Source organism: Neltuma alba, unplaced genomic scaffold (genome assembly GCF_004799145.2).
Source record: "Neltuma alba isolate B1F8T4 unplaced genomic scaffold, ASM479914v2 tig00012804_pilon, whole genome shotgun sequence".
Taxonomy (NCBI): domain Eukaryota; kingdom Viridiplantae; phylum Streptophyta; class Magnoliopsida; order Fabales; family Fabaceae; genus Neltuma; species Neltuma alba.
This window is the reverse complement of record NW_021637201.1, coordinates 1-17,890: the sequence shown is the minus strand read 5'-3', so window position 1 is coordinate 17,890 and position 17,890 is coordinate 1. Positions and strand designations below refer to the sequence as shown.

Below are 17,890 nucleotides of genomic sequence, written 5' to 3'. Positions count from 1 at the left end.
TTTTTTTTAATTTAATTCCTTGACTGAATTAATTATTAGTTTTTCTTTAATCTTTTTTTTTTCCGTGAGTGTTTACATTTGAGTTTCTTTTGGCCTTAACACGCTTGGATAAATTCATGGACGCGGAACCACGCTCACTCGAATTTTTTTTATTTATTAATGAAATAATAATTCTCAATTATGACTTACAATTTTTTAAATCATTTTTGCAGCTTGGAACAACCTCATTGGATTGACATTACTCATCATTTTTTATTTAAAAAAATACAAAGAAAGCTGTTAGCATGATTGTAAAATATATGGACAAATCCATGCCTCAATGGTGAAGAATTTCGGCGGGTTGACCGGCTAAACCAGTTACACCAGCTGCTTATTACACAGTTTATTTAAAAATTAAAAATACAATGAATTAATTAATCTTATCTTGCATAATTTAAATTTCTACTTGTTAAAAGTTTGAAACAGACGTAGTTAAGAAGCTGGCAGATACGGGCGATGAGGAAATGTTGGTTATTACTCTCTCGGTTCCTTATTATAAGAGATAAATAACTAAATTACGTTGATAAAAAAAAACAGTTAAAATTAGTTGAAGACAATTAATGTGTAAAAAGTATAATATTTTTTCCAACAATGCCCCCATTAATAAGGAGAGAGAGTATGAGAGAGAATAATTAAATTATTAAAAAAAAGAGAAGTGGGAGGAAGAGAGTATGAGTTGGAGACAAAATAAATAGGGGTAAAACAGGAAATCAATACAAAAAATAGAGACAACTTTTAAGTGTTTCTTATATATGAGAACATGTCATAAACATCAAATTTCTCTTATAATAAAGAACGGATGGAGTATTATTTATTATTATAATAAAGATAATTGCTTAAACTGTGGGTCGTTTTTTTCTGATGTACTGCAGGTTTTTGTTGGATTGGGAATTGGAAGGAGGACTAGAGGTGTGCGTTTCCTCGTCTCATCGTCGTTTAAATCAGAACCAACATGGAAACGACAATTTTAGATCACATTCCCAAAATTTCCAAACCCCAGGCGCTTCGGTGCTGCGCGTCCGCGTCACCGATGATGCCAGGTCAGCCAGCGGGCGCGTAGATGGGGCCCACCATGAAACTCCTCAGACAAACGAGAACGTCCGTTTTGGAAAGAGATTGGGAAGCGAGAGTGCTTTGATTGGGACCCACGCGTCACGTCTTGCCCGGCTGGATCGTCGGCGCTTATGTGGGGGCCCCACCGCTTCCGCTCGGCATTGTAGTGCACCGCATACGCATGAGCGTCAACGCGCACCGCATCCTCATTTCCCTCCTTTGTGCTTACCTTTTTATTTCGTCTTAAATGACCAACTCACCCTCAGCCCAATTTAAATTCCGTAATGACCGTTAAAACGCACTTATCCTTTGGCTCCAGCGCAAAGTGTAATATAGAATGCACCGGGAATTTCTTTTTCTTAAGGAAAGTATAATCATATGTCTTTGGGAAAAAAAAATTGTTCTCTTCCTTATATAAAATTTCTTAATCTAAAATTTGAATTACTTTTTTACCTTTCAAAATTATTCTTCCTTAGGCAAAGTTCTTTAATTAATAAATGATAATTACCATAATAATAAAGTCATGACATATATTACTTTTTGTGTGCATATTTTCTGATACACAGATAATTGTATCATAGAAAAAATGTGAAAGGTGTATTACTCAATTTAAATATTAATAGTTTAATATGCCTCTTTTTTAAAATGGTATTTTTCTTACTTGTTAAAAAAATTTAATTAAAATTATTTAAATTGATGGGGAAAGTGATATTATTTAAATTAAAATTTGTGAAAGAGTGGAGAGTGAGTTTTAGAACAAATAAATAGAGATGTGGTAGGCAACATAGGTGAATTTGAAAAAGTGGTTTTGGTTAGGTGGATGAGTAGTGCTATAGTGCAATTTACCTGGAATCAAAAGTACTTCCATTTTATAGATTTTTCTTTTTTTTAATTGATCTTTTTTGTTTTGAGTTTTGACCACTATTAGGTCTAGTAATCACTTTATGCCATATTGATAATGCTGTGAGGGACTATTTAATATTTTATTGCTCCTCGTTGCTTCATCAGAAATCTCCTTCAAACTTTAAATTTTTTTTTTTAACCTAAAGGAGCATACATGACTTTAATAATGTCTTCTTTTATTTGCATGAATCGGTACTTTGGCACGCCCGAATATATTTCTTGAATGCTTTAACCTAAACTTCATATACACCCCCCTACTAGTGTTTTTTTTTGCTTTTTTAACCAAATAACGCATCATATTATTGATAATCAGATACAGATATAACAAATAATTACTACCTCCGGTCCTTAATACTACCTTCGGTCCTTAATATAAGACATTGTTTGACTTTTATTTTGGTTCTAAATATAAGACTTCAATCCACTTTGTCTCTTATATTTATATATTTTTTTCTAAAGTAGCACTTCTAACAATGATAGTTCTAGTCAATTGGCTTTTATAATTAGGACCTTAGGTATTATAAGATCTTGCTTGATTTTTATTTTAGTCCTAAATATAAGACCTCAGTCCACTTTGTTTCTCATATTTATGTATTTTTTTTCAAGATAAATCCTTATAACAATAATAGTTTTAGCCAATACACTTCTTAATTAGTAAGGATATTTTAGAAAAAAATACTTATTTATTTCAAATAATTAATTTAACTTTTCTTTTTAATCTTTTCAAATTAGTCAACTAGCTCTTATAAATATAACCCGAGGTAGTATTTGTTATGCTTGCACATACAAACATTTTAATACACTTACATGCTTTGAGGATGATTGAATTTATATTCGATTTGCGTACAAGATAGAGAGAGGAAAAAATTAAATTTATTAAATAAATGTATAGTTTTGCACCTAATTTATTGTTTTGTAGATTATTATTTTCTTAATATATGTTAAATAGGGGCAAAATTTAAAAAAAAAATCAATTTTAAGACATGAATAATAAGATTTTAGATTTTTTAAATTTAATTAAAACATATTAGAAGTGTCTCATAAATATGATGAAAAATATTAATATAGATTATCAGGATGTAATTTATACTCTACAAAAGCACATGCAATTGAATCTTGTGAGTTTTGATTTAGCCAAATGAGATTGTTTTGGGATATTTTTAAATTACTCCTCTATTCCTTTATATTAAATTTAATTTTTATTTAGCTGTTGTGTAAAAAAAAAAAAAACTATTATTGTGTCCCTCATGTTTCAATAGTTTTAACTTAGCAGCCCCATTATTTTTTTAATCTATCAACATACCATTATTACCACATCCATACCGTGTGATGCATAAAGAGTTTAAATATGTATGTTTTGACCTGATTCGTATACTTTATTTAACACTAATTACATTACACGTGAGTTTTTTTTTTTTTTTAACAATTTACCCTTCTTTCCTTGTTTGTTGATACTAATGTTAATAATACCAACACATGTTTAACAGCATTGATAAAATGAATGACAAATTAACAAAAGTTCAACATCAATTCTTGGATTTTTTTTTTTTAAAGTGCTATGAAATTTCAATTACAAAATTTGAAACTTTCAGAACCATTTGTAAGGAATCTCTAATAATAATCAAATATATAAATTGCAAGTATAATATGAATGATATTTTTTTATTTGGTGCAGGTCGATCGGCCTAATTATTATAATTTGTTAGTTAAAACTAATACTTTTTTAATGTAATGTATAATAAATAATAAGGAATATAATTGCAACAGGCAGATTTATGCAAGTTATGATTCGTTTGGCGAGGCAAACCAATTCCCACAAATGAAGATACAATAAATTAATATTGATTAGTACTAACCCATGATTATTGGTTAATGTTGTCTAAGAAGAAGTTGTATAAAATATGATTAACCTCTCGCATTTGGTATGCTTTTTATTTCAAAATTGATCGACAAGCATGTAGGTCATCAAATGGCATCCAATCATAAGAGCAATCTGAATTATTGTTTTATATACTAACTCAGATTAGTCGTTGTCACTAAGTAATAATTAATTATAATACTAGTAATAATGAAAATACTATTAGTTTTAGGTGCTGGCAAAAAAATACTGTTAGTTTTAGGTTTATTCATAAAATATTTCCAAATACACACCTAGCATACAATATCGACTTTGCTAAAAAAATGCTTATAAAAATTCTAAGAGAACGTAAAAATGACACAATCCTTAATTTAAACAGGTGTCTATTATCACTAAAAAGTATTAGACACTTGCTTAAATAAATTACCGTGGTATTTTTGTTCTTTTTAAAATTTTTATGATATTTTTACACTCAAATAAACATTATGATGTCGGATACGTATTTGCAAATACTTTAACCCCTTTTTTTTGCCAGTAATATACCCTTTAATACAAAACATTTAATGCCAAAACATACTTACAATTATAATTATTTTTACAGTAAAGGTTATTATTAAAATAGAAATTACTAGTATATTGAAAAATCACAAAAAAATGGCAATAGTTTTAAGGAAAAATCAATAGTAAATTCAGAAACCGCAATTATATTTTTAGTTTTGAAAAATTTATTATAATTACCACTTCGAGTATTTTGTAATAATTTGAAAGGTTTGGGCCATTAGATGTGATTTTATCTTGAAAATCTTTAGACGCTGGCGTGGGAATAGAACCATGGGAGTCACGGATGGGGACAAAATTGCCAGCCGGCAAGCAAACGTAAAGAATAGCGGCAAAGTTGAGGTCAGATGGACACGTGTCATGGATCGGACGGTCCATGTCGTCACAGATGATAATATAAAAAATAAAAATAGCGTGTGGCGTTTGAGCGGAGCCATGTGCGAAGTCTGGCTTCGGCGCAACCTCGTATATTTGTTGACTTGGATTTGTTCTAACTTGCTAATAGTATTAATAATTATATGTATAAAAAACAGTATTAATAATTATATACCAATATCTTTATCAATATTAATGTAAAAAAACTTGTCAATCACATTTGAGTCAATTAATAGAGAGTAAGTTTTATCTTGATGTAAACTACATGGTATCTAATATTCCTCCGATGTTTAATATATGACCTAATTGTTGAATTAATTTTGATCATAAATATAAAATTTATTTCTTATAATTATCAATTTTTTCTAAATTACTTATATGGATACTCTCTCAACCATAATCAAATAGAAGAGAGAAGGAGGATATTAAGGAAGATGATTGTGGTGTTTTAGGAAAAACATTTCATATTTCTTATAATTAACTAATTTACCTAACTTTCTTAATCTAGTCAAATTATTTAAATAATTCTTATATTAAGGACCGAAAGAGTACTTGACAAAAGGAAAAAAAAAACTACATGACATCTAATACGTTCGCACAATGCTTTGTGTGTAAACATTTTGGGCAAAAAACACATGTGAAAGGGACATTTTATTGGAAAAATTATAGTCAGGTCTCAAATAATAAATTTTATTACTGCAATGTACTTTAAAATTTCAAATTAATCTCAAATCTCAAAGAATTTATGAGTAAGAGATTTTAACTGTTAATTAACTATCTTACTCTTAGCATATTTTCTTATCAATTTTAACTCATTTACTTGTTAGTTGTGCCTATACAATACAGCACCCTAACTTGTTAATTGATAGGCCACAATAAATTGTCATTTCTTGCACGTTGACTTGTCAATCGAGCTGCAGTCAAAATACTAATTTCAATCCTCAATATAAATGAATTCTAAACTAAATTTTATATTCAGAAACAGAGATAATACATAAATGAGAGTGTTAAAAATTATAAAACAAAATTAGATAACATGTAAAAATGAGACGGACGTAGTATGCATATTTACATATTTTGTGTCACTTTCCTAAAATACTATACATGACTAAAGACATCAAAAGATTCCAACAAATTTTTTCCTATGTTTCAATAAATATAATAATTTTTTTACGAGGAACAATTATAAAAGAATCACAAACATTCAACATCCATCCCAATGTTCAAAACAAAGCTAAAGTGGAAGATTTTGTGATGTAGGCATGTAGCCAAAAGATACAAAAATTCGAAGAAGGAAGTAATCTTACACATTATTTCCAATCATAAAAAATTGGAATTTAGAGGAGAGGTAGATAGCTTACTAGACATAATAAATAAAAGAAGAGTGCTTAGTACTTGATATCAGAGAACAAAAGAGCTTACTTGCACTATAAGATTTCACCATTCCCATTATTAAGGATCCTCCTAATCCTAAAGAGCTGTGAACGGAATAAAGCGGAGAAAAATAGGGAAAGCAAACTTTTACTTTTCTTCTCTTCCAAAGCAAAGTGTAGGTTGTATTTTGTAGGTTCTTTCCCCTGTTTAAATGGAAGAATATTTAAAAATAAATAAAAAAGAAACAATGTCCCACTTTCCTTCCCCCTCATAATTTTTTTTTAGTTTCTTTGAATGAATTTAAAATAATTAAAAAAATCAGAATTTAATAATGATATATTCAAGTTAATACCTTTAAGACCTAATTAACTAATTTAAATAAATTTAAAATATTATTTAAAGTAGTTCATATGATATATATTTTTTTAAAACACCGTAATTATCTTTATCAATTTCTTCTCTTCTTCTCCAACTTTATTATTATCGGGGGAATAGGGTTAATTTTAAAAAAATTAATAAATATATAAAATAGATCTGGTATATAAAATTAATATTTACCCTTAGATTAAGTTTTACATTAAAGATCATAAGAGTATTTAATACCGCATGGAAATTTTAGAATATACATGTACAATTAATATATGTGTGTGTACCCACGAACAAGCCATGAAAAGAGAGAAAGACGCGGCAACCGCAACGGTAATTACGGAGGGATTCAAGAGGTCAAAGCTTGGCTCCGGACACGCCTTCCTTTTCTCCTCCAGAGAAAACGACGTCCTCAGATGCCGATTTAATTTTTTTCAAGGGAATAAAATTTAGAGAAAATAACCCCAAGGCCCCCAAAAAAAATGTAATCATAAAAAAATCTCAATAACAAATTGGCCCATATGAATTTACTACCATTTCTTGCGAATTTATCGTTATATATTGTTCAGTTGTTGTAATTAAGATGTTTTAGTTGTATATTCATTTACTGACACTTTACAGTTATTCTCCCTTAAATTTATATAAACCCTGTATATAAACTAATAGAAAAATTAATATGCATATCTTTAATTTTTCCAGTTTATTTTGTTTGAATTGGGTACTTATACTTTGATCATCATAGAATTCATCATTCGGGGTAAAACATATTAATTTTAATTTATACAGTTTCCTGAATTTTTTTTATTTAACGTCGTTACATTTTTATAAATGAATTTTCACAAAATTTATAAATTTTAATTATCGATCAAACAAGAAAAACTCAATTCAAACAAGATAAATTGTAATAAGGACATGATTCAAAGGAGATTATAAGGACTTATAAGTTAAATTTCCCAAAATAATGTCAACTTGATTGAGTTTTTTTTTATAAAAATTAAATCACATATTTTTTTAAATATAAATTAAGATCCAAACAAGCTCATCCTTCTATCTACTGCTTCTTCTTCTTTTTCTTTTTTTTTTTTCCTTTTTGACAATCTGCTTTCTTTTGTCATTTTTTTATTTGACTCCTCTGTTTTTTTTTTTTTTTAAATATCAAATTTGCTGATGCTAGAGTCGTGCTTTGCTGTCTCCACCAGAATTTAGACTTTTATGTATGGACCAAGGATTTTCTTTTTTGGACCAAGGAATATTGAGAGCATAAACTTGAGAACATATAATTCTTTTAAATTATAACATGATACTTATTATAAACTAGCAGATACTGAATTTTAAAACAGTACCTTTATTCTTCAATATCGTAAATACTGATTAATTCTCCAAAATCATATAAATTATGTAAATATTTTTAAATTATTCAATTAATAAATATTTTCAGCCACTATTTTTATTTTATTTTAAATAATTATTTTAACAAACACTTATCGTCTCGCCCATGAAAATATGAAAATTTGGCAAGTAAAGATGACACTTATTCAATTATATATAAGCTTCGATTTCCCTTTCTTTAATGATGTATCTTAGTGAACGTTTAAGATCCAATACAATTTAACTAAATTATTATTAAATATACTATATATGATAATTATATCAAGATCAATATATAAAAAATATGTTGTGAAAAATTCTGTCCTTGGTTATATGCATGTGAAAAATATTAATGAGAGAGGCAAAACTAACGTCTATGATCTCTACGTCTAAAATAAAAAAAAGTTCTTGTTGACTAAAAAATACTTCTAGTATAAGAAAATAATAGAAAAATAACTGTTAAATTTTAAAAAGATAAATAAGTCATGCAGACTATTCTTGCAATGATTTTTATAAGTTACTCCTCCGGTCCTTAATATAGGACCCAATTGTTGAGTTAATTTTGGTCCTAAATATAAGACCTATTTCTCATATTTATCAGTTTTCTCTAAATTACCCCTATAAATACCCACTCAATTATAATCAAGTAAAAGAGGGAGAGGGGTATTAAGAAAAATGATTATGGTGTTTTAGGAAAAACATGTCACATTCTTTATAATTAACTAATTTACCTAACTTCCTTAATCTAATCAAATTAGTTAAATGAGTCTTATATTAAGGACCGGAGGAGTAAAATCTATCAAAATCACCTATTTATCATTTAAAAATATTTTTCTGTCATTTTCCTAAAAAAAGTATGAGATTATTTTCTTTCCTTCTACTTTTTCTATCTTTCTTTTATTTTAAAAATACTTCTTCAATGTATGATTTCGAAAGCGATCTAAATTTGTATTTTTGGTAGAACACAATTTTAGTTTTGGACTACTATTAATTAAATATAATTTCCCCATCTTTTAATTAATAAGAAGCGTGATTATTATTTTAAATAAACATATTTTCTTATATCAAAGTGAGGGGGCTGTATAGCTTAGCTTTCAAGAAAATTAGGAGCTGACTAAGAATATGATTCATATACTGTGGTGCGTGGGCTCTCATTGGCTCATAACTTAATGGCACTAAATGTTTCCTTTAAATTTTTTCTTTAAGCGTGAGATTGTGAGTTTAAACTTATCATATAGAGAGTATTATAGATGTTTAGATTATTTGAAAAAATAATAATAACCTCATATCCCACGAAATATAAATTCAAAGCCTGCAATTGATACGAAAATTTCGTTAATAGATAATATGTAAATATTCTTGTAAGCGTTGTCTAAGCAAGAAGACAAACCATCTATTAGAAACTTTGTTTATTCTTATAATAAGAAATATTCATGACTTTGAGAAAAGGTCAATTTTTATTTTTATTTTTTATATAGAGCATATATTGATGCATATACATGGAAAAAAGGAAGTTTCTCCCAATAATTTGTTCAATATTCTCTTCATGCAACCCACACTCTAAGGTCGTTTTCTTCTTCAAATTGTTCTTCTTATTCTTTCCTCTTTTTTTTTTTAATTTTCTTTTAGTTGAATCTTCAAACAATTTATAATATGAACGTTTGGTCTTCAAGGTTTTGAATAATAATAATAATAATAATAATTATTCCCTTGACTTTCCGTGTGTGTTCTTCTCTTCACAAACTTATCTGAATCACCACCAAAGCCAAGGCTTCAAAATTATATACTCCTCCGGTCCTTATTATAAGACCCAATTTGACTTTTTATTTGGTCCTAATTATAAGACCCAATCCATTTTCTCTCTTATATTTTGCATTTTTTTCCAAGATAATCCTTCTAATAATGATAGTTTTAGCCAATATACTTAATTAGCAAGGATATTTTAGGAATAATAACACTTATTTATTATAAATAACCAACTTAACTTACTTCCTTAATCTCCTCAAATAAGTCAATTGGGTCTTATAATTAGGACCGGAGGAGTACATTGCATCCAATTAATACCCAAAATTCTCAAAATAATTATATTGAAAGCAATGGTTCTCATGCCGCTGGTCTATTCCGTCCCAGAAATTTATTTACTTTAATTAATTAATATTTTTCACAGAAGCCTGCATGCCTTTAAAATAATTAGACTATTTTATATGTCGTGTGATGTGTCTCTGATCTGTCTTCCTCCTAAACCTTATGTATTGGCTCGAAAATTAATCGATAAGTTTTTATAATTTTACATTATTTTTAGGGTTCTAATAATTTTTTTAATTTTTAATTATGTTCTTATAATTTTATCTAAATTTTAATTCGATCCTTTGTAGTCCTTTGTAGTTTCAGATGACCGGTAGAAAGTGTTCGCGGCAGCACTTACAAGGAAATGGTCAACCTGAGTTGTTTCTAAGAACTACTACCTCCAGTGTCAATTATATAAATTAGTTGACTAATTTAAGAAGATTAAAAAAATAAGTTAAGTTAGTTATTTATAATAAATAAGTATAATTTTCTTAAAATATCCTCACTAATCAAGTGTATTGGTTAGAACTAATATTATTATAAAGACTATTTTGAGAAAAAATTCATAAATATGATAGATAAAATGAACCGAGATCTCATATTTAGAACCAAAACAAAAGTCAAACGATATCTTATATTAAAGATCAGTAGTAGTATTTCACAATAACACCAACAAATAGGAAATAAAAATAAAAAACTAATTAAAAATAAAGTAAAATTGGAATTACTAGTAGATTGGTTTTTCCAATTGGCTTTTTCTATGAGAAGCTACAGATGAACCAAGTGGAAAAGACAATTGTGAGAAGCTACGAGAGTCATTAATAAACTCAACCTTTTCTGGCATTTGCTTGTTTGTTTCCTGAGAAAATTGTGACTTAACAATATAAGAGATTGCTCAGGAGAACGAATGGTCACCACCACCTTATAGTTCAAACCTGAACTTTGTGGTGGATATGGCGAAAAGAATATAGTTTTGTTGATATCTCAGGAATTGTAGTTTTTTTTTTTGTGTCAAAAAATAAAAAAACTGTAAAATTAATCCATCAGAAGAGATAAGGCTTTGAAGATTGTACCCTCAAGAAAGACGAGGAAGAAACCGAAGTGAGACACATGACCAACACAGGCAAACACAAGACGCAGACGAAACTTCAAAATTTATCATAATTTGGTCAATTCTAACAATGTGTAACCATGCCAATTCATTGTGTTTGGCGCGTGGAAGATGGAGGAGATGTGATAAAAATTTTTTTAACGAGTCCAATTTTTAAAAAAATTGGAGAAATGAGATTATAAAATTTTAATAAAGAGAAGGTATATGAGAAAAGATTAATTAAAAAAATAAAAATTTTTAACCCCACTTCTATATTTTTATTAAATCCAACTCATTAAAATTTCTCTCAGCTCCTCTCATATCAAAGAACCAGACAATGAGTTAAGATTAGGAGTTAAATTAGATTATTTTAGTATTTTCGGGGAAAAACTGTTATAACGTACATAGATATATATGAATTCCTTATAAAACCCTCTTAAAATGTCATCCATAGATCCGATTTTCCCCCCCTTATTTTGACTCACCCTAAAATTTCTCTGAAGATAAGAAATAGTTTTGGATGACAAATATAAAATAAATCGTTAGACTTTGAGTAAAACCAGTATACATATACATACAAATAAATATACTATAATATGATCTATTTAGCAAAATAACTATAGGAGTCTATGGCTGCTTCAACTCTGATATTTCCTTTCTTTATGTGTTTAAATAAGAGTTTTGATACACACACACACACATATGATTATTTGCGGGAATTTTAATTAAATTTCTTTTCAGGCTTCCACCTATTTATTTGAGGTTTAATCCCACAACCTCTCCTATTTAAGTTGAAGGCTCTTGACATTAATATGGGTAACATGCGCACACTAACCTGTGAATAACGGTGACACTATTGTCTCGTGGCTACGAATGCCTTGAGAGCCAGGGCTATATTTGTCTCTTTAAAGACAAACACAACAACATTGAATTGACAGTAAAATTTGGACAAACTAATAGACGATAGGTTTAATAAAAGGAACTAGTTCTTCACAACATGACAAATCAATATTCGAATCCTTACTGAGAGAGATATCTACATTTAATGTTTGACAGCGACTCAAACAGTACTACCTTCAACAAGAGAATACCTGTACTGAGGGGGAAAAAAATAAAATTAGTACAAGATTGAGGGTTCGGTTTAAATACTGGAAAGAAAAAAATAATGAATTATATAAAAAAAAATTAAGCTTTAGGAGGCGTCCCTTGTCAAGAACTGAACTTACCCGTGTGGTGCCATGTGCTTGGTTCTAAAAACATCATTATCAGGAACCAAGTGCCCCAATAAAGATAAGATCGTGTCTTCCCTCTCTTTACAAAGCACCAACGTTTTTCCTTCCTTTGTGGCTTTGGTCTCTCTCACTTGCCAAAATCACTGCCCCATTTACTGTATCTTATTCTCTTTCTTCTGCATAATATATTAACCACTACTCTCAAATCGTATTATATACATAATTCAATTGACATTTGGTATTACTGGATTGGATTCATACACCCTCAGATCTAATTGAAAATAACTCTTTTGATATACTTTTTTTCATTGTAAAGTTCAAACAATCAATCAAGTTCTTTCCACACAACTTGACCACCGTGGGTTAAAAGTACATGATATGCAATTTAGTACCTTTTTTTTTTTTTAATAATTTTGCTAAACACAGATATCCTCTTATTAAACATGAATATCTAACTCAGTGGGTATTCAATATGAAGTTGAAATTTTCAATTAATGATTAATTCAAAAATTGGGTTATTGATATCACCAATTAAAGTTGTACTACTCACATAACCGAACTTACTTAGTGAGATAAAGATTTGTCATTACTCCTCCGGTCCTTAATATAAGACCCATTTAACTAATTTGATTAGATTAAGGAAGTTAGGTAAGTTAGGTAATTATAAAAAATGTGACACATTTTTCCTAAAATACCATAATCATCTTTCTTAATACCCCCTATTTCTCTTCTACTTGATTATGGTTAAAGGAGTATCCATAGAGGTAATTTAGAGAAAATTAAAAAATATGATAAATGGGTCTTATATTTAGGACCAAAACCAACTCAACAATTGGGTCCTATATTTAGGACCGGAGGAGTATTAGTTATTAGTTCCCAATAAAGGCATCAAGAACTTGGAAATCAAATACTCTTCTTTTCAAGTAAGCAAGCGAAATGCTTGCCGGGGATCGAGCTTGTGACCTCCATTACAAGGAAGGAGCATGGCGCCTTTTCAGGAATAAAATTACGCTTCCTCTATCCAACAATCAACATCCAAATAGCTCAGCAGAGAAGAATTTTTGGGACACGTACAGTGTATCTGGTCTATATAATCCATGGACAATGGAAACCAACGAGGAGAAAATGCGAATTATATTATCCAATGATCAATCATTAGAGGAATATTATATATAATACATTTCAATGCACGCCGGATTGTTAATTTAATCTGGAAGATCTTCACCGAAAGAATAGAGATTCAGCAAGTAGGCGAGCAAGTTCAAAACTTAAAACTGTAGTTATCACCTGAACATGAGACCCACCAACTCCCCACTTCACCTTTGCCGCCCCCTTTTTAATGCTCTGTTCTTATCTCATGTGAAATGTAGATAGAGAAAGCAACAGAGATACATACATGGATGACACTAAAACTATATATATATATATATATATAGAGACACACACACACAAGAACACAACCACTTAACCCATGAACTTGTCGGCACGTTAGAACAAACAATATAGTAGTTGTGTTGATGAAACTAACCGTGACAAATTTGATTCGCTGCAAAACGCGTATACAGAGAAACCCCACATCCTCAGGGAATACGCAATCTTTCTTTGAATGCCAGCTCAGTTCGCATATCTGATACAAGAGGGTTAGCTTTAAGAAGGAAATATATATATATATATATATATATATATATAATACATACAAATTGCAAAGAGATGCTTGTGATTCTCTTAAATAATTAACCAGAGTTTTAGCAGTTCACAACAATTTTGCTAGTATTCTGGTCTTTTAGGTCTCCGACCACCTTTATGTTTCCCAAAAATAATGCTCTAATAAAAAGGTAACCAAATGATTGGCTATGATTGGGACATTCTTTAATGAGCATGAGCTTTGGATTGATTAAGAATGTGAAAAGGTATTTAGCTAATCACAAGAAATGGAGAGAAACGGACAAGAACATGCAAGGCAGACTATAAATTTGTAACCAACATTCTTATATTAGTGCTAAACTACCATTATTGTAAGCATAATACTATTCATTATTTTTATTTATTTTCACCACCAAAACCAACCCATAGAAAAAAAAAAAAAAAGAGGAAAGAAAAGAATGAGAAAACACAGCATTTGAGGCACCTGGTCCCCTGGGGCTACCTGTTTATGGCCCACTGCCAACCTGCAACAAGTTGTAAAGCATATTCAACGAAGAATCTGATCAACGTGTGTATATGATCTGCAAAAGCACTCCTTTTTATTTTCTCATTCAATTCTGCATGCCCTTCAGGGTCTGTAAAAGTGAAGTAGCATCACAAGAATAATTTACTCATGGAGGAGACTGAAGAGGCACTTTGGAAGGAAACAATAAAGATCACCCTGCAATTGGTAGAAAATACATGAATCAAAAGCTGGAGGCGAAAAACCAGGACTCATGCCTAGAAAAGTGCTGAGATGGCAACAACCACTTGGCAAGTTGGCATGACGTGAACAGTATCTTGCATTGTTTCAGAACTACGGAAGCATAAACTTGTCCATAGACCAGAACTTCAATGGACCAGAACCTTACCTAACAACTGGATGAGTGAATAATGTTACTGTAAAGTACGCATGATGATTGTATTTTGCAATTACAGAATCTTGGGGTTTGGGTAGCCATCGCATATAAAGTTTAATCTTTATCATTCCATTCTATATGCTGAAGAAGAAGATAGAGATGGAAAAGTAGACGGACAGAAAGGAAAGGGAGAATTTCCCAATCACGATGATCTTACTAAAGTTTTTGCAGGTGCTAAGTGCAATCTAACCATCGTTTATCATATTAACCCAAAAGGCTCCACAGAAGAGTATTCAAGCAAGATGTTCCTAAACAAGAAATGTCCACATAATTTATTATATTAAAAAAAGGAAACTTAGATATAGGTATAAGGTTTTCCTATCAAGTTTCCTTATAAAACTATGACAATGTCAGTCGTTTTTTCCTCTTCTTCATTGAAAGAATTAGTTATTAAGAAACTTTCTTCCGGTCTATTGTTATTGGAAAACCTAATGGTAAACAGTGGGAAAATTTTACCAGTAAGATTTTGTCCTCTTCTCGGTGAGTAAAGTTATGAAAAAAGATTAGAATAGAAGATTCCAGAGATTGGATACCATGTATCTGACAAATTCGTTATTGCTTCTGACTGAAGAAAAACTTGGCCTGAAGAAATTCAAGAAGATTTGTTGTTGACCTTTTCAAGTCAGCAATAAAAAATGCAGATCAAATGTTCAGCTTGAGCTATGCAAATTTAGGACAAACCATAAAATGAATCTCAATGATTCATGAGGTTGGCACTTATAAGTAACATAGTGAAGATAAGTAATTATAAAAACCATGTTCACATGAAATTGCAGGAGCTGGACATGTGTGTAACATCCATGCAATTAAAAAAGAAATGTAGCACATAACAGCTGGATCAAGCTTAATATGACCTATTGAAGTGGTGAAAGCATTGCCGTCTCAAAAGTTGGGTATGACCTTCAGAAGAATCTTCTTTCCTTCAAGCCAGCAGATTGTACCAAGCCCTGATCCATAAGAAAACTCGATGATTTGTTTTATATGTACACTCTGAATCATTATCCTAGTTGCCACTTGTTGCAATTCTGAGGATCATCAGCAAATCGATTTAGTAAAGTAACAGACTACCAATACACGTCATTGAATTGCCCTCAATCAACCATTCGTTTGCTTGCTCCTAATTTTCCTAGCACAACTGTTCCATAACTGACCAAAGATTCTGTGAAAGACAAATACGAGTCAATTTGAGTGTGAAAGGGCATGAAACTCCTCTGCATTAAATTACAATGAAACTCAGGTTTCAATTCTTGGAGTGAGAAGCAATATTTCAATGAGCGCTGCAAGAAACAAGGATCCTAACCTTCCTAATTTTGGGGTGAATGTTCAGAAGGGATGCAGTGATTTAGGACAAATCCGTTGAGGAGAAATGAACACAATGTGCAGATTTTTTTTTTTTTTACGAGATGGATTGACATAGCAGTGATTTGCCGGGGAATGTTCATGGGCTACCCACAAGAGATCTTGGTGTTTTCTTTATAAGTCTCGAGGACAATAAAAATTTAAATGGTTTTGGAAAGTTAGGGGCTAAAAGTGGAACAAATGAAAGTTAAGAGATAAAATAAAACTCCAGGCTAAGTTAAGGCATCAAATTTCACCGGAAAAATAAATATGGGATAAAAAATGTATTTGACATTTTCCCCTCAAGAAAAGGAAAAGGGACTTACAGTGCCAAACAACGCAGTTTGGCTGATAGAGTGTCAAGTATCTTGCAGAAGTAGCTGAAGTGTTTCTAAACATCTCATTCAAGGTAGCCATACAGCTAACATATGCAGAACGATAATGAATTGGTAATGGTTTGTGGAAAATGCTGGTATGCTCGAGATTAACAATAGACCAAAGCACTTAACAAAGACCTCAAAAGGTATGGCCAAGGTTGAGTCCGGCTATAGACGGGGTTATCCATTGTCTACTGGAATGACAACCAATACGAAATATAGATTTCAGAGCTATAATAAGTGAAAAAGCTATTATCTTTCAATTAGATGGTCATAAGAAGACTGATCGGGAGATTATTCTACCAAGAATAGAAACAAAAGGGGTGAGGGCAAATAAACTAACCAGTGTTCATCAATCTCAGAATTCCAACAATATCAACAGTGGCTAAGGGTGATAATGCTCTCATGCCATCGGTAGCCTTTTTTTTTTTTTTTTTTAAACTTCCATTGTTATTTATGACCAGAACACCATCAGCTGAAACAGCATTGTCCACTAGTCCACTTACGCCTTGTCTTCACTCTCATTCTCCCTATCCTCATTTATCTCTTGAGAATGTAAAGGTAGGACACATTTAGGACATTACTCATGTGAAAGAAACTAAAGCAAATCAACACTAGCGATGCTGTAAATAAAACCATTTTAGACAGCAGCATGCGGCAGACAAACATTCAATTAACAAAAAGCAAACAAAAAAAGCTTGCAGAGCAATTGGTTCAGGTGACTTAAAAGAGCTCATTCTTTCACTTCTTAATAAAAACTGTCCACAAAAATTACAAAGTATTTTCCTGAAGCTCCCGACACTATCCAAATTAAGGGAAATAAAGGTAGAAGTGGTTCAACCATACAAAACAACGCCCAGCATTTTGGAAACAGTGCATATCACAAAGGCAATGTAATAAGAAATGGCTTGTGCTATGAAGTACTTCAACAATGATGAGGAGTTAACTCAGAAATGACCAGCTTTCTTATATAACAATCCTCAGGGATGAGAGCGGATATTAGAGGCAAGCAGAGACTATGAAATGAATCAAAGTAATTTAGAAATGATAACGGAGAATGAACCTACTTTAGAAGAGTTAATTATGTCTACTTGGCTTAAATGAGTTATTAGTTAAGCAGAATTTCATATCGAAGATGTTGTGGGCATAGTTTTTGTGGTTTCCTATTCTTGATTTTATTGTTTATTTTTAATAGGTTGTTTAACAATCTTATGTTAAATTTACTCAAACTTCAGCATTTTTAGCTTCCTACTTTAGTGGGATATGATTTCTGATTTATGTGCGTCTAT

General features: G+C 30.6%; 2 long non-coding RNA genes across 8 annotated transcripts; both read right to left on the bottom strand.

The window, feature by feature from the left end:
* Positions 1–12,027: 12,027 nt before the first annotated feature.
* LOC114731107 (uncharacterized) lies at positions 12,028–12,347 on the bottom strand. The gene is made up of 2 exons (XR_003738887.1): positions 12,278–12,347; positions 12,028–12,147 (listed from the first exon to the last, which is right to left on the bottom strand). It is a non-coding gene; the product is annotated as an uncharacterized LOC114731107 (long non-coding RNA).
* A 38-nt stretch (positions 12,348–12,385) lies between these two features.
* LOC114731108 (uncharacterized) lies at positions 12,386–17,167 on the bottom strand. Of its 7 annotated transcripts, none has more exons than XR_003738891.1 (4): positions 15,741–16,239; positions 14,430–14,648; positions 13,812–13,910; positions 12,386–12,459 (listed from the first exon to the last, which is right to left on the bottom strand). It is a non-coding gene; the product is annotated as an uncharacterized LOC114731108 (long non-coding RNA). The 7 variants fall into 7 exon arrangements; XR_003738890.1 differs by lacking the exon at positions 12,386–12,459 and adding an exon at positions 16,945–17,167 and having other exon boundaries at positions 13,281–13,910; positions 15,741–16,097; XR_003738889.1 differs by lacking the exon at positions 12,386–12,459 and having other exon boundaries at positions 13,281–13,910; positions 15,741–16,097; positions 16,187–16,245.
* Between the last annotated feature and the right edge of the window lie 723 nt (positions 17,168–17,890).